Source organism: Aulostomus chinensis, chromosome 5 (genome assembly GCF_037954235.1).
Source record: "Aulostomus chinensis isolate RoL2024-O1b breed Wild chromosome 5, RoL_Achi_v1.0, whole genome shotgun sequence".
Classification (NCBI taxonomy): domain Eukaryota; kingdom Metazoa; phylum Chordata; class Actinopteri; order Syngnathiformes; family Aulostomidae; genus Aulostomus; species Aulostomus chinensis.
The window spans coordinates 30186630-30198821 of NC_141324.1; the positions used below are offsets into that span (position 1 = coordinate 30186630).

The window sequence follows — 12192 nt, forward strand, 5'->3', positions numbered from 1 at the left end:
GACAACTGTACAATGTGCAGAATTTGACTCACTCTGACAGCAGCTGGGTCACACACTAACACAATGCTGCAGAGAATTTACTCCCACTTGTATATACACAGACATACAGTATCAACATGGCTGACCTACATATCAACATGTCAGCAGCTCATAGTTTAACCATGTCATGTTCTATCAACCATGTCAGCCCTCTCTTCCCTGACTCTCTCTCACACACACACACACACACACACACACACACACACACACACACACACACACACACACACACACACACACAACACACACACACACACACACGCACATCTCTGGTGTTAACAACACTCTTAACAATGAGCAAAAGGCCATATACAGGAAGTGACATATATGGAAGTGAGAGCTTCAACAGGGGAGTGGTCATTTCCTGTTTACATTAGCACCTACACTGTCCTCCAGTTCCAGCTTTACTTGTGTTTGAAGCCTTGGGCACCTGTACTTCACCACTCCCACAGAGGAGGGTTTGAGTACTTTAGCAGGCGTTTGAGGTGTCAGAATTGGTGACCCTGCAAGGTGAAGTCACAGAGCCTGAACAGGTGTGTAGCTGATGGTTGTGGAGGACACAGTCGTTGTGGGACCAGCAAGGAAGTAGGTGCAGGAAGTATGGACATCCAACCACACACCCCTGGCCCACGTTTGTTTTGAGTTGACATTCAGCCACAAGGATACACACAAACAACTACACACACACACAGCTCATCTTGCTGTACTGTGGTTGGTGTTACAGTCATTAGAACATGCTGTGTGAGAACCACAGTCAAACAAGCATGTTCATCACAGTCAGACCGAATGCAAAAATAATGTCTGTCAAGAAGACAGAAGTATCTGGTGATGCCCGTTTCCACCAGGACGAAGCTACACACACACAAAAGGCCCAGAATGACCAGGACAAACTCAGCTGTGGGTCCAACTCTTCGTTTGTCACCTGCTGACTTCAGATTCACATCTGCAGTTGCGAAACCATTTTAAAAAATGCACTAATAGCACCGAGCCACTAGTGGAAACGCCCCGTTGCCAGTCCAGTTCTGTTAAAAGCACAGGAGGAGAAACAGCAGAACAACAAGTACAATGGAGAACAATGAGTACTTAATAACCCGTAGCCTCTCAGAGTGTGTGTGAGTGTGTGAGAGAGGTGAGTGTGAGGTGTGTGAGGGACGAAGCAGGCAAAGCAATCGATCACATAACATGCACTGTCATACTCACTCATAAACTCCCTCCCACTCACATACACACTCTCTTTCTGAGCACACACACTCTCCCCTCTTAAACCCACACTTGTCCTCACTCATGCAACCACTCAGGCAGGGCGTTACCCAGCCTCCTTCGCCACAGCGGCTGAAGAGAACAGGACATACTGTTGCTGAAATTTAATTTGATAACACATGCATTCATCTAGCTAGCGCATCAGGAGGTAATCTTGTCTGCCAGAGGAGCAACTATACCAGCTCTACACCTGGATTAGAGGGCTTTATATAATAATCTATCACGGATTATTTATTATGAACAGCCACTGTTTGTACACTGGACTCTGGGTTTTACCTCCTGTATGTCAATCAAGTGAGTGATCAAAGCTGAGGTGGCTGCAGGCAGGTGACTTGTTCATAATTAAATTTATATTCTATGGTTGAAAAAAACATGCTCGTCAGTAATTTATTGATAATCAGTTTTGATTGGTCCATGTAGGAGAAGCAGATGAGCAACGCAGGAAAGAGTCTGAAAACCCAAACTACACTTGCATTGCTAAACGATCAGTTCCTTTGGTTTAATGCCTGAAATAAGGCTCAGTCTACTTCCCAGTTTGTTCTACGGCGTGAAACATGTCAGCAAATACTGCACTCGTGACTTTTGAAATGTTTATGCACCTTAAATACTGTGGTTGCCAACAAGAGGCTGAGCAAGACTACAAACATCATCATTCCAAAAACAGGAGAAATGCAAAGCTTCGTTGTGATGTTGGAGTCGTGGCCTGTGGTTTAGTTGGAGCAAAGCCCAACGGTGGCTTTATCCTTCTAACCTGAATTTAAACTTAAAAACGATCATAAAAGTTGTGTTGATCTGTGAAGATGATCATAATGAAGTTTCATAAAATGCTGCTTACTGCATATCTCATTTTGTCCAATAATCAAAAACTCAGTTTGGCCTCCCTGCTGCACTCCATTGTTGAGTCTGAAAATGTCACAAATACGTGCATGAAAGCCCCAAAGGCCACATTCAAACCAACCGTACAGTCTGAACGAGAAGAAAACATACAACAGTTGCCAAGCGACCTAACGTAGTTTTGCATCACCTGCATTCAGGATTTATTCTTTCACTAATTCAACCTCACATCAGCACCAAAACAAAACTCACCTCAGATGTTAAATCAGACAGAGTGGAGAGAGAGCAGGGCCCCTCCCACCTCTGATGCTGTATTTAACTCCCGAGACACACTCAAAATATTATTTAGGATAAACAGCCGTGGGCCCTGTGCTGGTGTAACATCAGTCACCCGGGAGTAAGAGCAGGCTAATCACAGCCATGTCGTCTGCCTGCCTGACCTGCTTCCCTGCAGTTCTGACAAACAGCCCAGGGAACACGAGGCTGGATTTAGGTGAAATACAACAGAATCTTCATTGGCCTTCTGAGTCCGTGGGATTAGATGGAGGACGGGTTTTAAGGGCAGGACCTGAAATCAGGCAGAAAATAGCTCAGAGAGATATGAGTGTGTGCTTGTGTGTGTGTGTGTGTGTGTGTGTGTGTGTGTGGCGAGGCTGCCTCACCAAGAATAAGCGATTAAGAGGAGCTACACTGACCCCATTTAGTCCTGGAAGCAGACACGTGGGGGTAAAAGACAACACAAGTTACATAAGCTCTCTACGGCTGGGCGATACAGCTGAAACATTCATAGAGAGAAAATGTTTCATATCAGTCTGTCAATGTTGATTCATCCTTTTATAACTATTTCTATTAAAGAGGAGAGAAAAAAGCCAGCTTACACTTCAGAATTTTACTTGTTGAGACGTGCGAAGAAAAAGATAGATAAAGTACCAGCTCTACCTGTGGGGTTCAGATGTAGCAGATGTGGGTTGTGACTGACATGTTTGAAGATTCGAGATGAACTCTACTGTCAGTCAGACGACTCACAGGCCAAGTGCACGCACAAATGATATAACGCTGCATCAGACTCATGAATGTCAGAGAAACACAATGTAAAACCGACAAAAGTTTACGTACATGCCTGCAACGTCCCAGCCAGCATGGAGCAGCCCACCCACCACCAGCAGGAGTCAAGAGCAAACAACCTGGGTTGTCACTGCTGGAGCTGCAACAATTTATCAACCAGGCCATCCAAAGAAAGTCAATCCTGTCTGTCTTTTTTTTTAAACGTATGTTGTTCACGTGAGGATTTCCACTTCCCTTCAATAACCTAATAAGATACTTTGGGAATTTGTGGTAAACATCTTTTCAGATTTTGTTGATATTTTTGCACTCTGAAGTTTGTAAAAGGACATTTACAAACTGGTGTTTAGTTGATTTAGGTGTTGTCGGCCGTTTTACTGCCCAGACATGAAGAGAATAGCATCATCACGGACTGAACGACTTCCTTCATGCATTACAGCTGACAGAATTCAGGCTTAAGCCAAGTGAGACGGATCAAAAGGAGGGCACGGTCATAAACTGGGTCTAGTGGGTCCAGCAGAAAGCCATCAACAACCGGCCTCCCAGGTTTTCAACGCTAGCCGACTAGTCAGACCATCCCTGAAACACCAGAGAGGGAGAAGGGAGAGGTCGACTCCGCAAGAATGAAAATCAATCTGATGGCTTGTGTTTCCACGCCAGGGGCCACACGAGAGCCCGACCAACCAGGGAGGGACTGATTCAATTTACCTAAGAAGCCTGGCTATTACTGTGAGGGAGAACGAGAAACAGAGGGAGGGAGAGAGATGTGTGCCAGGAAAAACTGCTACACAAGCACTTTCCTTTCGTCTTTCTTTTTGTAATTCCATCTCTATGTAGGGCTTCACTGTGGAAGACATGAGATCCAGGACTAAGACTTGAAATCTTGGTTTGAAAAATTACTCTGTGTGCATGTATATGAGTGTGTGTGTGTGTGTGTGTGTGTGTGTATTTGTGTGTGCTCTTCCACACTTTAGACTCATGACAGGCTGTGTACCATCCATATATCACCTCCGTGTGACTCTTTGATTTAATTACACGCACAAATAGACTGCGGTGAATGCAAAGCGTGACCTGCAGTAAACAGGCTCCCTCTAGAAAGCTGCTTGTTTCACTGTTCATCTGCTTCTTGCTGTAATATCAGTGTTACAGTTTGCAGCATGTAGACCAGAGATAACGCTCGCCGAGGCGTAGTGTCCTGCAATTTACTGTCAAATATGTATCGTGACATATTTCTACACGACATGAAACAATACGTATTAGGATGCTCTACGTAATTCACTGACAATTCCAAAATAAAGCTGAATAAACAAGTTGTTGTGTTCCAGCCGGATGGCCACAACCTTTGCTAGTCGTGATCCCTGAATACAAATATAACTGCATTAATCCCAGTATAAAGGGCTGAAATATCAACATAGGAAATAAATATTGTGAATACATCACATGCAGTATCAGTTTTTCGTTCTGAGCTTTAGTAGATGATGAAGATTCAATTTAAATTTTCAGTTTTCACGCTAACTACGGCTTCCTCATGTTGAACCCATCACAAATGTATGTCCAGTGTGACTTGGACTCATTTTAACATTTTTTCTTTGACATATTCGCAGATGAAAGTCACGCACACTCAAAGTAAAAACTGAGCTGTGCCAGGCAATCATGATTTCTGTTATAAACCCTGGAGAGCTTCGAGTCTGACCTCTCCCCTCCTCAAGTAGCTGTGGTTTCACTTCACTCCACAGGAAATCCTGATTCACCCGAAGGACTGCAACACTAAAACATTCAAGGCTGGCCACCAAACACAAAGATGTAAGGACATAAACACAGACAGATGCAAGCAGAGTCAGACAGATGCAGAGAGGCTGGCGTTCACCTTCAGTTGTCCTCCAGTTGTCTGGTCACCAGACTGGAGGTTCCCCTCTACTTGTTTACTGAAAACACTCTTTTAGGGCTGAAACTAATTACACTTAGAGCAGGTGATCTGGTGCCAACCGCATGGTGAGGTCAAGGAAGAAAGAGTCCTCTCAGCCTTGGGGGAAGACCACACTGTAGCAATCTGGTGGATGTGGTGTGAATCACAAACTTCTGTTCTGCTTTGATATTTTCTTATAACCTCTTTCACATTTGATACTGTAAGTAAATAACGGAAGCGTCTAACTGACTGTGCCTTCTGGTTAAAGCACTCAACACCCTCTTGTATTGGAAACTGGGTCAATCCTTCCCTCTAAAGACTGATGGATATAAATGAATGATTGGAGAAATTACATGTAGGCTGGATGATTGCAGTGCACATTTTAATTCAAATACCTCTGCTTGTGTCCGGTGTGTTCAACTGAATATCTGGCTCACGAACTTTATCCATGTTGTTTAAATTTGACTCAAACGTTATCCAGGTTTTGTTTTTAATGAACGCAGTCATGTGAGGCTCTTTCTGTACATCAAAAGCTACATTTTCTGTTTTGCCACTCAAATTATCCTTTAAACCAAAGAACCCTCAATGTGAGAAATAAGCTTTTTAATGCGTAAGGAAGACAATGCATGTTGCTCCTCCCAGTGAAAATACTTAACCTGAGGGCTATTAATGGAAGTAGTTGCTAGGGATGTCCATGCTGATGGTTACTAACAGTCTCTGCTGTCCCCCAGTGAGCCGACCAGCGGCCAGAGAGTGACAAGGGCCCAGTTAAGCCTCGCGCTGCACCGAGCAGCACTAAAGAGGTCGTAGAGGCCACTGGCGCCCATTGAATGGGAACATAGAGCGACAAAGCATGGAGAAGCCATTGCACAGGGAGGAGGCGGGACTTGCCGAAGGAGAAAGAAGACTAAGGGGGAGTTTGAGCCATAATGGGGGAGCTGGTTTTAGCTGCAACAGAATAAATTCCTTTGAATGGACGACCAAAATCCACAAAATACGCAGCTGAAGCACCACAAATTCGATGCCATATATAGAATGGCAGAGAGGAAGTGAAGGTTCTAAACCGAGCGATAAATACCAGTAAATCTAATATGAAACTACTGACGACCAACATAGAACGAAAAACCCAACAAGAGAATCAGGACGTCACAAAATGCAACCGTACATCCAAAGGTTTTTCACATCAAGCTGTTTTAGACAAACAATGAAGGCATCCTATAAAATCAAAGTCTCAACCTGTTCCAACTGTGTGTGTGTGTGTGTGTGTGTGTGTGTGTGTGTGTGTGTGTGTGTGTGTGTGTGTGAGAGTGTGGTGGGCGTGGCCTTCCTCTCACTCTCCTGGCTCCCTGATTACTCATCAGCCTGCACACCTGCTTCCCATCAATTCTGCAGTGTTTCAACACCAGTCCTTCAGCCGCTCATCATCAGATCGTTGTTTCAGCCGGTGTGGTGGTTAGTGCTTCGTGACCAGAATATTGAATGCGGAGCTTTTCTCGTGTCCTTCCGTTTTGTGAAAAAGTCTCATCTCCCTATGCCACAGGATCGTTGCCTGTTTCCACGCTTGTCTGTCTACCTGTCAGTCCTCTGGTCACGCTCACAGCCCAGCCTTCAGTCCCACTCTGCCCCAATTCCATCCATCTTCATTCTCTTAGTGCAGTTGAAAATCACCAATAGCACTTTGGTTGTACTTCTTAATTGAAATATATATTCTACATTTCTCATGTAAACAAATAAGTCATGTTGTCATCGCTCCTTAAAGGGGATGTGCTTAGATTTTATAAATCAAAGTCTGTCTACAGGTCTTGGGTTGCAAATGTGAAAAATTGTATAAAGCCTTTTGTTGCTGCAGAGGGAGCTGCGTGAAATCTGATAAAGGTCTTGCAGTGATGTCTGTTGTCAGCTTCAGTTGGGCCGAAGACCACAAGTCAGAAAATGGAATCTAACTGAGGGAGTAAAGGGAGCTTAAAAGACCTCTACCACGCTCCTTCCTCATCTCTGCTTGAGGCTAGCAGGCTGGAGCTACACAGGCTACATCACACAGGCATAAGGTTTCCAAGAGGAGGAAGAATGCATGGAACACGCTGCATGTATTTTAATTGCATGTTCCTTCCTAGATAGGAGCGTTCCTTCCAAGTCAGGTTCTCCAGAGTTTACAGACGAGACCTTTTCCAAGCATAATATTGAAGACACATTTGGAACAGTCTCATGGGAGTGCAGATGGTTGAAAAGATTGCGCCACACCTTCAATTCTGCTGCCATGTGAGAACAGGTGGAAATAATCAGTGTTGGATTGAGTAGAAATACTTTGTTGTAGTAATTTGTCACGCCTGTACAGTCAACAGTGGCAGCGCTGTTTCATTATCCTTTAACAAATTGATGCTGAACTTCACCTTCGGATGAACTCATGAGGCAATAACAAATAGCAAAATTATATTTCCAAAAGAAAATATATCAAGATGTGCCTGAGACATCAGATTCAGGGGTAAAAATGACCATGCAGCTTCCCAAAGAAAGACTTTTCATGGGGGTGAAGACTTAGAGGGACCTCGCAATAATCTCTGGAAGTGTCTAACGGTATACGCACAGAGGTTTGTGGGTGATTTAGGGTTGCCAAAGGTCTACTGGTGCATCCCTGAAATTGTTCCAAAAGGAGGATTCAGTCCTTTGTAGATCTCGAAGGTTTCTGGGAATTGGAATTGACCGAGCATCCTTGAGATTCGGCTGGCAGAGAGATCCATCTTAGCGACGGCCACTATTCTCATTTTTCATAGATGATGATACCATTGTGTATAAATACACATCTTGATCAATCCCTTCAGCTGTTTATCTCCACCTTACAAGGCCATGCAGTTTGTTCTAATACTACGACTACTACTACCACTACTACTACCACTACTGACTGAATACTGAGCCATTCTGCTCTTTCAGCTTAACCCAAAACAATCAATCAGCACCAGCTAAATACTTGAATTGCAAACACTAACCCACACACACAACTCCTGGGTCTCTGCTATCCGTCAGGTGCACATCTGAACCAGGAAGTGTTGCATGCAGTCGCAGTTCCTGTCAAATTTGCCCACTCAACATTTTCCCTGCCATTAACAGACACTGCGCTTGTCTGCCTTCTGACCGCCAAAAGCAGCAAACAGGCAGGCGTGCAGCAGATGACACTTTTATAAAGCACTGGAGGTACTAGGGATTTGTTATTTGTTTTGCAGCACCCTTAGGATTCTCTGTTGTTGTGCTGGAGTGACAGCTATTGGAGGGTGCATATCTAGGTCATCGCTGTGTTTGGGATGCTCAGCATTAGTATTTGACCCAGTACTGTCACAGCACACTGGTTTTTCCAAATGTTCTGGTATGTAAGACCCCTGCATTCACGTTCTCTACAACAGACTGGAAGTCCCACCTGGCGGGGGCTGATAGAAGAGCTGATTTATCACTGGATGTCAACAGGTTAACACATTTCACTGCCTCCATGTTTCCTTAGCGGTGAGATTTAATATTAAACAACCAGGCGAAGAACTTTAGAGAGTAGTTAATCCTTGAAGTGTATGGCAATTTCATGAGTATAATAAATCCTCAAAACTAAGGTCACAAAGAACGGAATTCCAAGGCAGGGAAAAATACAGGATTTGCCTGTTTAACGGTATCTGCAAAACATCAAAACATATGATGAATTGTTTTACAATTTTCTACGTACTTCCAGACTTCTAGGGGGAACAAAAACGCACTGCTTTAGCTCTCTTCAAGCAAGTAACATGCACAAAAAATCCCCCACGAGTGGAAAAGAACTGATGACTGATTAAAGTGGGCAGCTTCCAGGTCTGAATGTGTCCATGTGTATGAAGCGACTGCAGCTGCGTTGCCTTCCTCAGAACTAGAGCAGCTCATAATTGTGACACAGTACATATGAGAATGAAAACCAAATCAGAACATCCAACTCATTAGATGGTGAATGTTGTGTGTGACATCAGACTCTCAGCGGGACATTAACAAGTTCATGAGATACTGTTAAGCTCTTACAGAGCAGGTTTGCATACCCTGAATGATCCAAATTGTCCCACCTTGGCGTCTGAGGTTTAGTTCGTAATGTTTCAGTCAGGAAATGGCTGGTAAGGCCGTGCCTGAGAACCGCCTGCTCTTCTGTGAGCATGCAACAGCAGGGAGAGCAGCAGCACAGATCCCCAAGGCCGTAGGTAAAGAACCAGGATGTCAGCTGTTAAGGAGAATATATGTCATGTGTCTGTAGCCTAAACACGGGACCTTTACACCCCTATGGTGGTATGGCTGGGTTTAGAGCAAAGAAGTGATGAAAAATTACATTTACTGCATTAAACATGAGGCAGAAAAGATCTCAGACCACAGGACGAGATGGTATGGACATGAGTGTGTGGACTTGGTAGGAGGAAATGTTGTGTTACAAGGTGGGACCTGGTCAATGTGATGCATTGTTCCATTTCCAGGGAGAGGGACATCGGTCCATGTTGCAAGGAACCGATCACGAACCTCAGTGATCGGTAACCTTGGTAACTACCAAAGCTCCCTGCAGCACAGACACTGGCCTACATTCATGCAACAGCTGCGAGTGAAGGTGACCATAATGTCAAGAATCAGGTGTTTACTTCTCGACATTCTTGTAATATGCAGTGCTTTGGCCCACTTCTGTTCATAAACATTCACCTAAACTGCTTTCTCCCTCTGGTCCATCCTTCCTGTCACTTGAGGGCGGGGGGGGGGGGGGGGGGTGTCCTCTGGTGTAAGTGGGGACCTGTCCAGGAGGGCTGCAACGTTGTTGACAAAAATCGATTGTCGCCAGACGCGTTTTTCCAACAGAGTGAGGCATCTTACTTGATTATAATCTCTGCTGAGAGTCGCTCATGCGCAGTAGCGTCTCTGTCTCTGAGCGGTAACACACAGGAACGCAGCATCAACATCAGGTACGCGTACCAAAACTTCTAAAGTTTGGGAGCATTTTAGCTTGGATACGGCGAATAAAAAGACTACTAGCAAAGGTTGCAAAGCAGACCTTGGTGTCATGGCAGCACCTCGGTGATGCAGGAACATTTGAAGAGAAAGCAGGTCGGGCAGTTGAACGAGACGGAGTCCGACTCGCCTCGGTGAGATTCAAGTAGCATTCAAGCCAGTACGGTTTTTAGGACACACATTGTACATTTTAGAAGCGTGTTTTCGCTATAAAAGAGAGCTTGAGCATTGACATTGTTATTTAATTTTTGTACGAATCCGCAGTGTGTTCAATAAAAGATGCATTTTTCATTGTACCCATCTTTCTTGTTTATAATCATTTGCAAAATAATTAAATCAGCTTCATGCTAAATGTAAGAAAAAATTAACAATTATCCGATTAGTCGACTAATCGCTTCAATAGTCGGTGACTAGTCGACTATTAAAATAGTGGTTAGTTGCAGCCCGACTGTCCAGACCTGGCACTGACTTGCATCCTGACCGAACCAAAGTACTTGGTTCTGATCCCTCATCTCTGCTTGCTATGACAAAAAAACTTCAATATTTCTGTATTCAAAAAAGCAAATGCATGTCGGCCCGTAAAAGAAAGGGACTAACACAGTGAAGTGCTGATGTTTAGAACCTCTGGGATGAAACTACTGATGAACGACGCCTGGGGACGACACCATGACAACTGGACTCAGAATTAGTTCTGACAGACACAGGTGCCATACGACCTCTGCTGGAATCTGCTTTGCATATTAATGCTGTCCCTGCTGACTCGTCCTCCACTTTTGGGGTTATTGCACTAGAAATTTCTTTCGGGTTCACCTATTAAGTCTTTAATCACACATTAAGTCCCTGAGCTGAGTAGGGATTCTCATCATGAAATATCAGAACAAAGAGTCTCGGAGCTGCACAGAAGAGGACTCGTCGGGACGTCCTGATTTTCCAGACATGCTTTTGTTGCAACTCACAATGTATTCTCGGTTTGTACAAGGACTATATTTAATATCCATTAGGGCTTCTGTTCACTTTCCCTGATGACATCCTGGAGGCAGTCAGGTTATATAGACACCTTCAGGTAATACACCCTCATGCTGCCAATCGATGAACTGCAGTCAATGACTTTGCTACCTAAGCCGACCCGGTGGACCCTCTTTAATGCAGGCGTTTGGGCTTCAAGATGCCTGCGTGAACGGTTGACCAAGCTTTTGGAATGACAAACACGTCAAAGCACAGATTCCAGAGGCAATTCAAAGATACGAAGGGTTTCCTGTGAAGAAGTCCAATGGCTGTGTCATTGGTTAGACTTCAGATGAAGACTTGGGATGCATCAATCTACACTTTTCAGTTCCCAGACAATAATTTTTTCATAATTCGATTTTTTTCTTTGATACTATCATTGTTATTGTTGTGTTGTGTTAACCGTGACATCACAAAACTGTCGGAAACCGCACAGCAATTCTCACTGGTTTACAGATAATTTTAAAAAATGAAGGTGAATGCATGCGATTTAAATGTTGAACACGGGTGTGTATGATCAGTCACGTGTCTCATGTTGAGGTATGAGCCTTGCATGGTCAGGAGGTGGACAGCCACCAATATTCTTTGATCCAGTTGTTGAGTTTAGCTGATATGTCAATAACGCCAGCATCTGCACTAAATTCCGATATTCCCAATCCCACACCCCGTCTCTGTTCCATAACTGGGATTTCTTTAGAGCACAAAACAACTGTGACTGTGATTTTTTTTTTCTAACTGGAGATGTGTTCACTTGTTTGGTTTTCAAGAAACCAACAATCATTTCTGACTTGTTTTCGGGAAGTGCCTTGTAAATGAAACTCAACTTTCAAATCCATCCTGCAAAATGTATCTCTTCCCCTTGAACAGAGTAAAGACTCCCGCTCAAGGTTTCAACGGGCAAAAAACACTCCCATCTTATCAAAAAGCATCTCTGAGGCTGATTTATGCCCCAGCAGGTTCTGCTGCACTGCTGTGGTCATGATCTCATCGCTGCTACAGCTCTCCTACATTTTCCTCCTATTTTCACCTGCTCAATATTCAGCTCACATGTCCTCCCTCTCTCTCTCTCTCTCTCTCTCTCTCTCTGGCAGAAAACTCCT

The 12192-nt window shown here is 44.2% G+C and overlaps 1 protein-coding gene across 4 annotated transcripts in view; it reads right to left on the reverse strand.

Moving 5' to 3' along the window:
• zeb1a (zinc finger E-box binding homeobox 1a) overlaps window positions 1-12192 on the reverse strand; it is a 60451-nt gene that overhangs the window by 29859 nt on the left and 18400 nt on the right. The gene's annotated exons all lie outside the window — the stretch shown is intronic.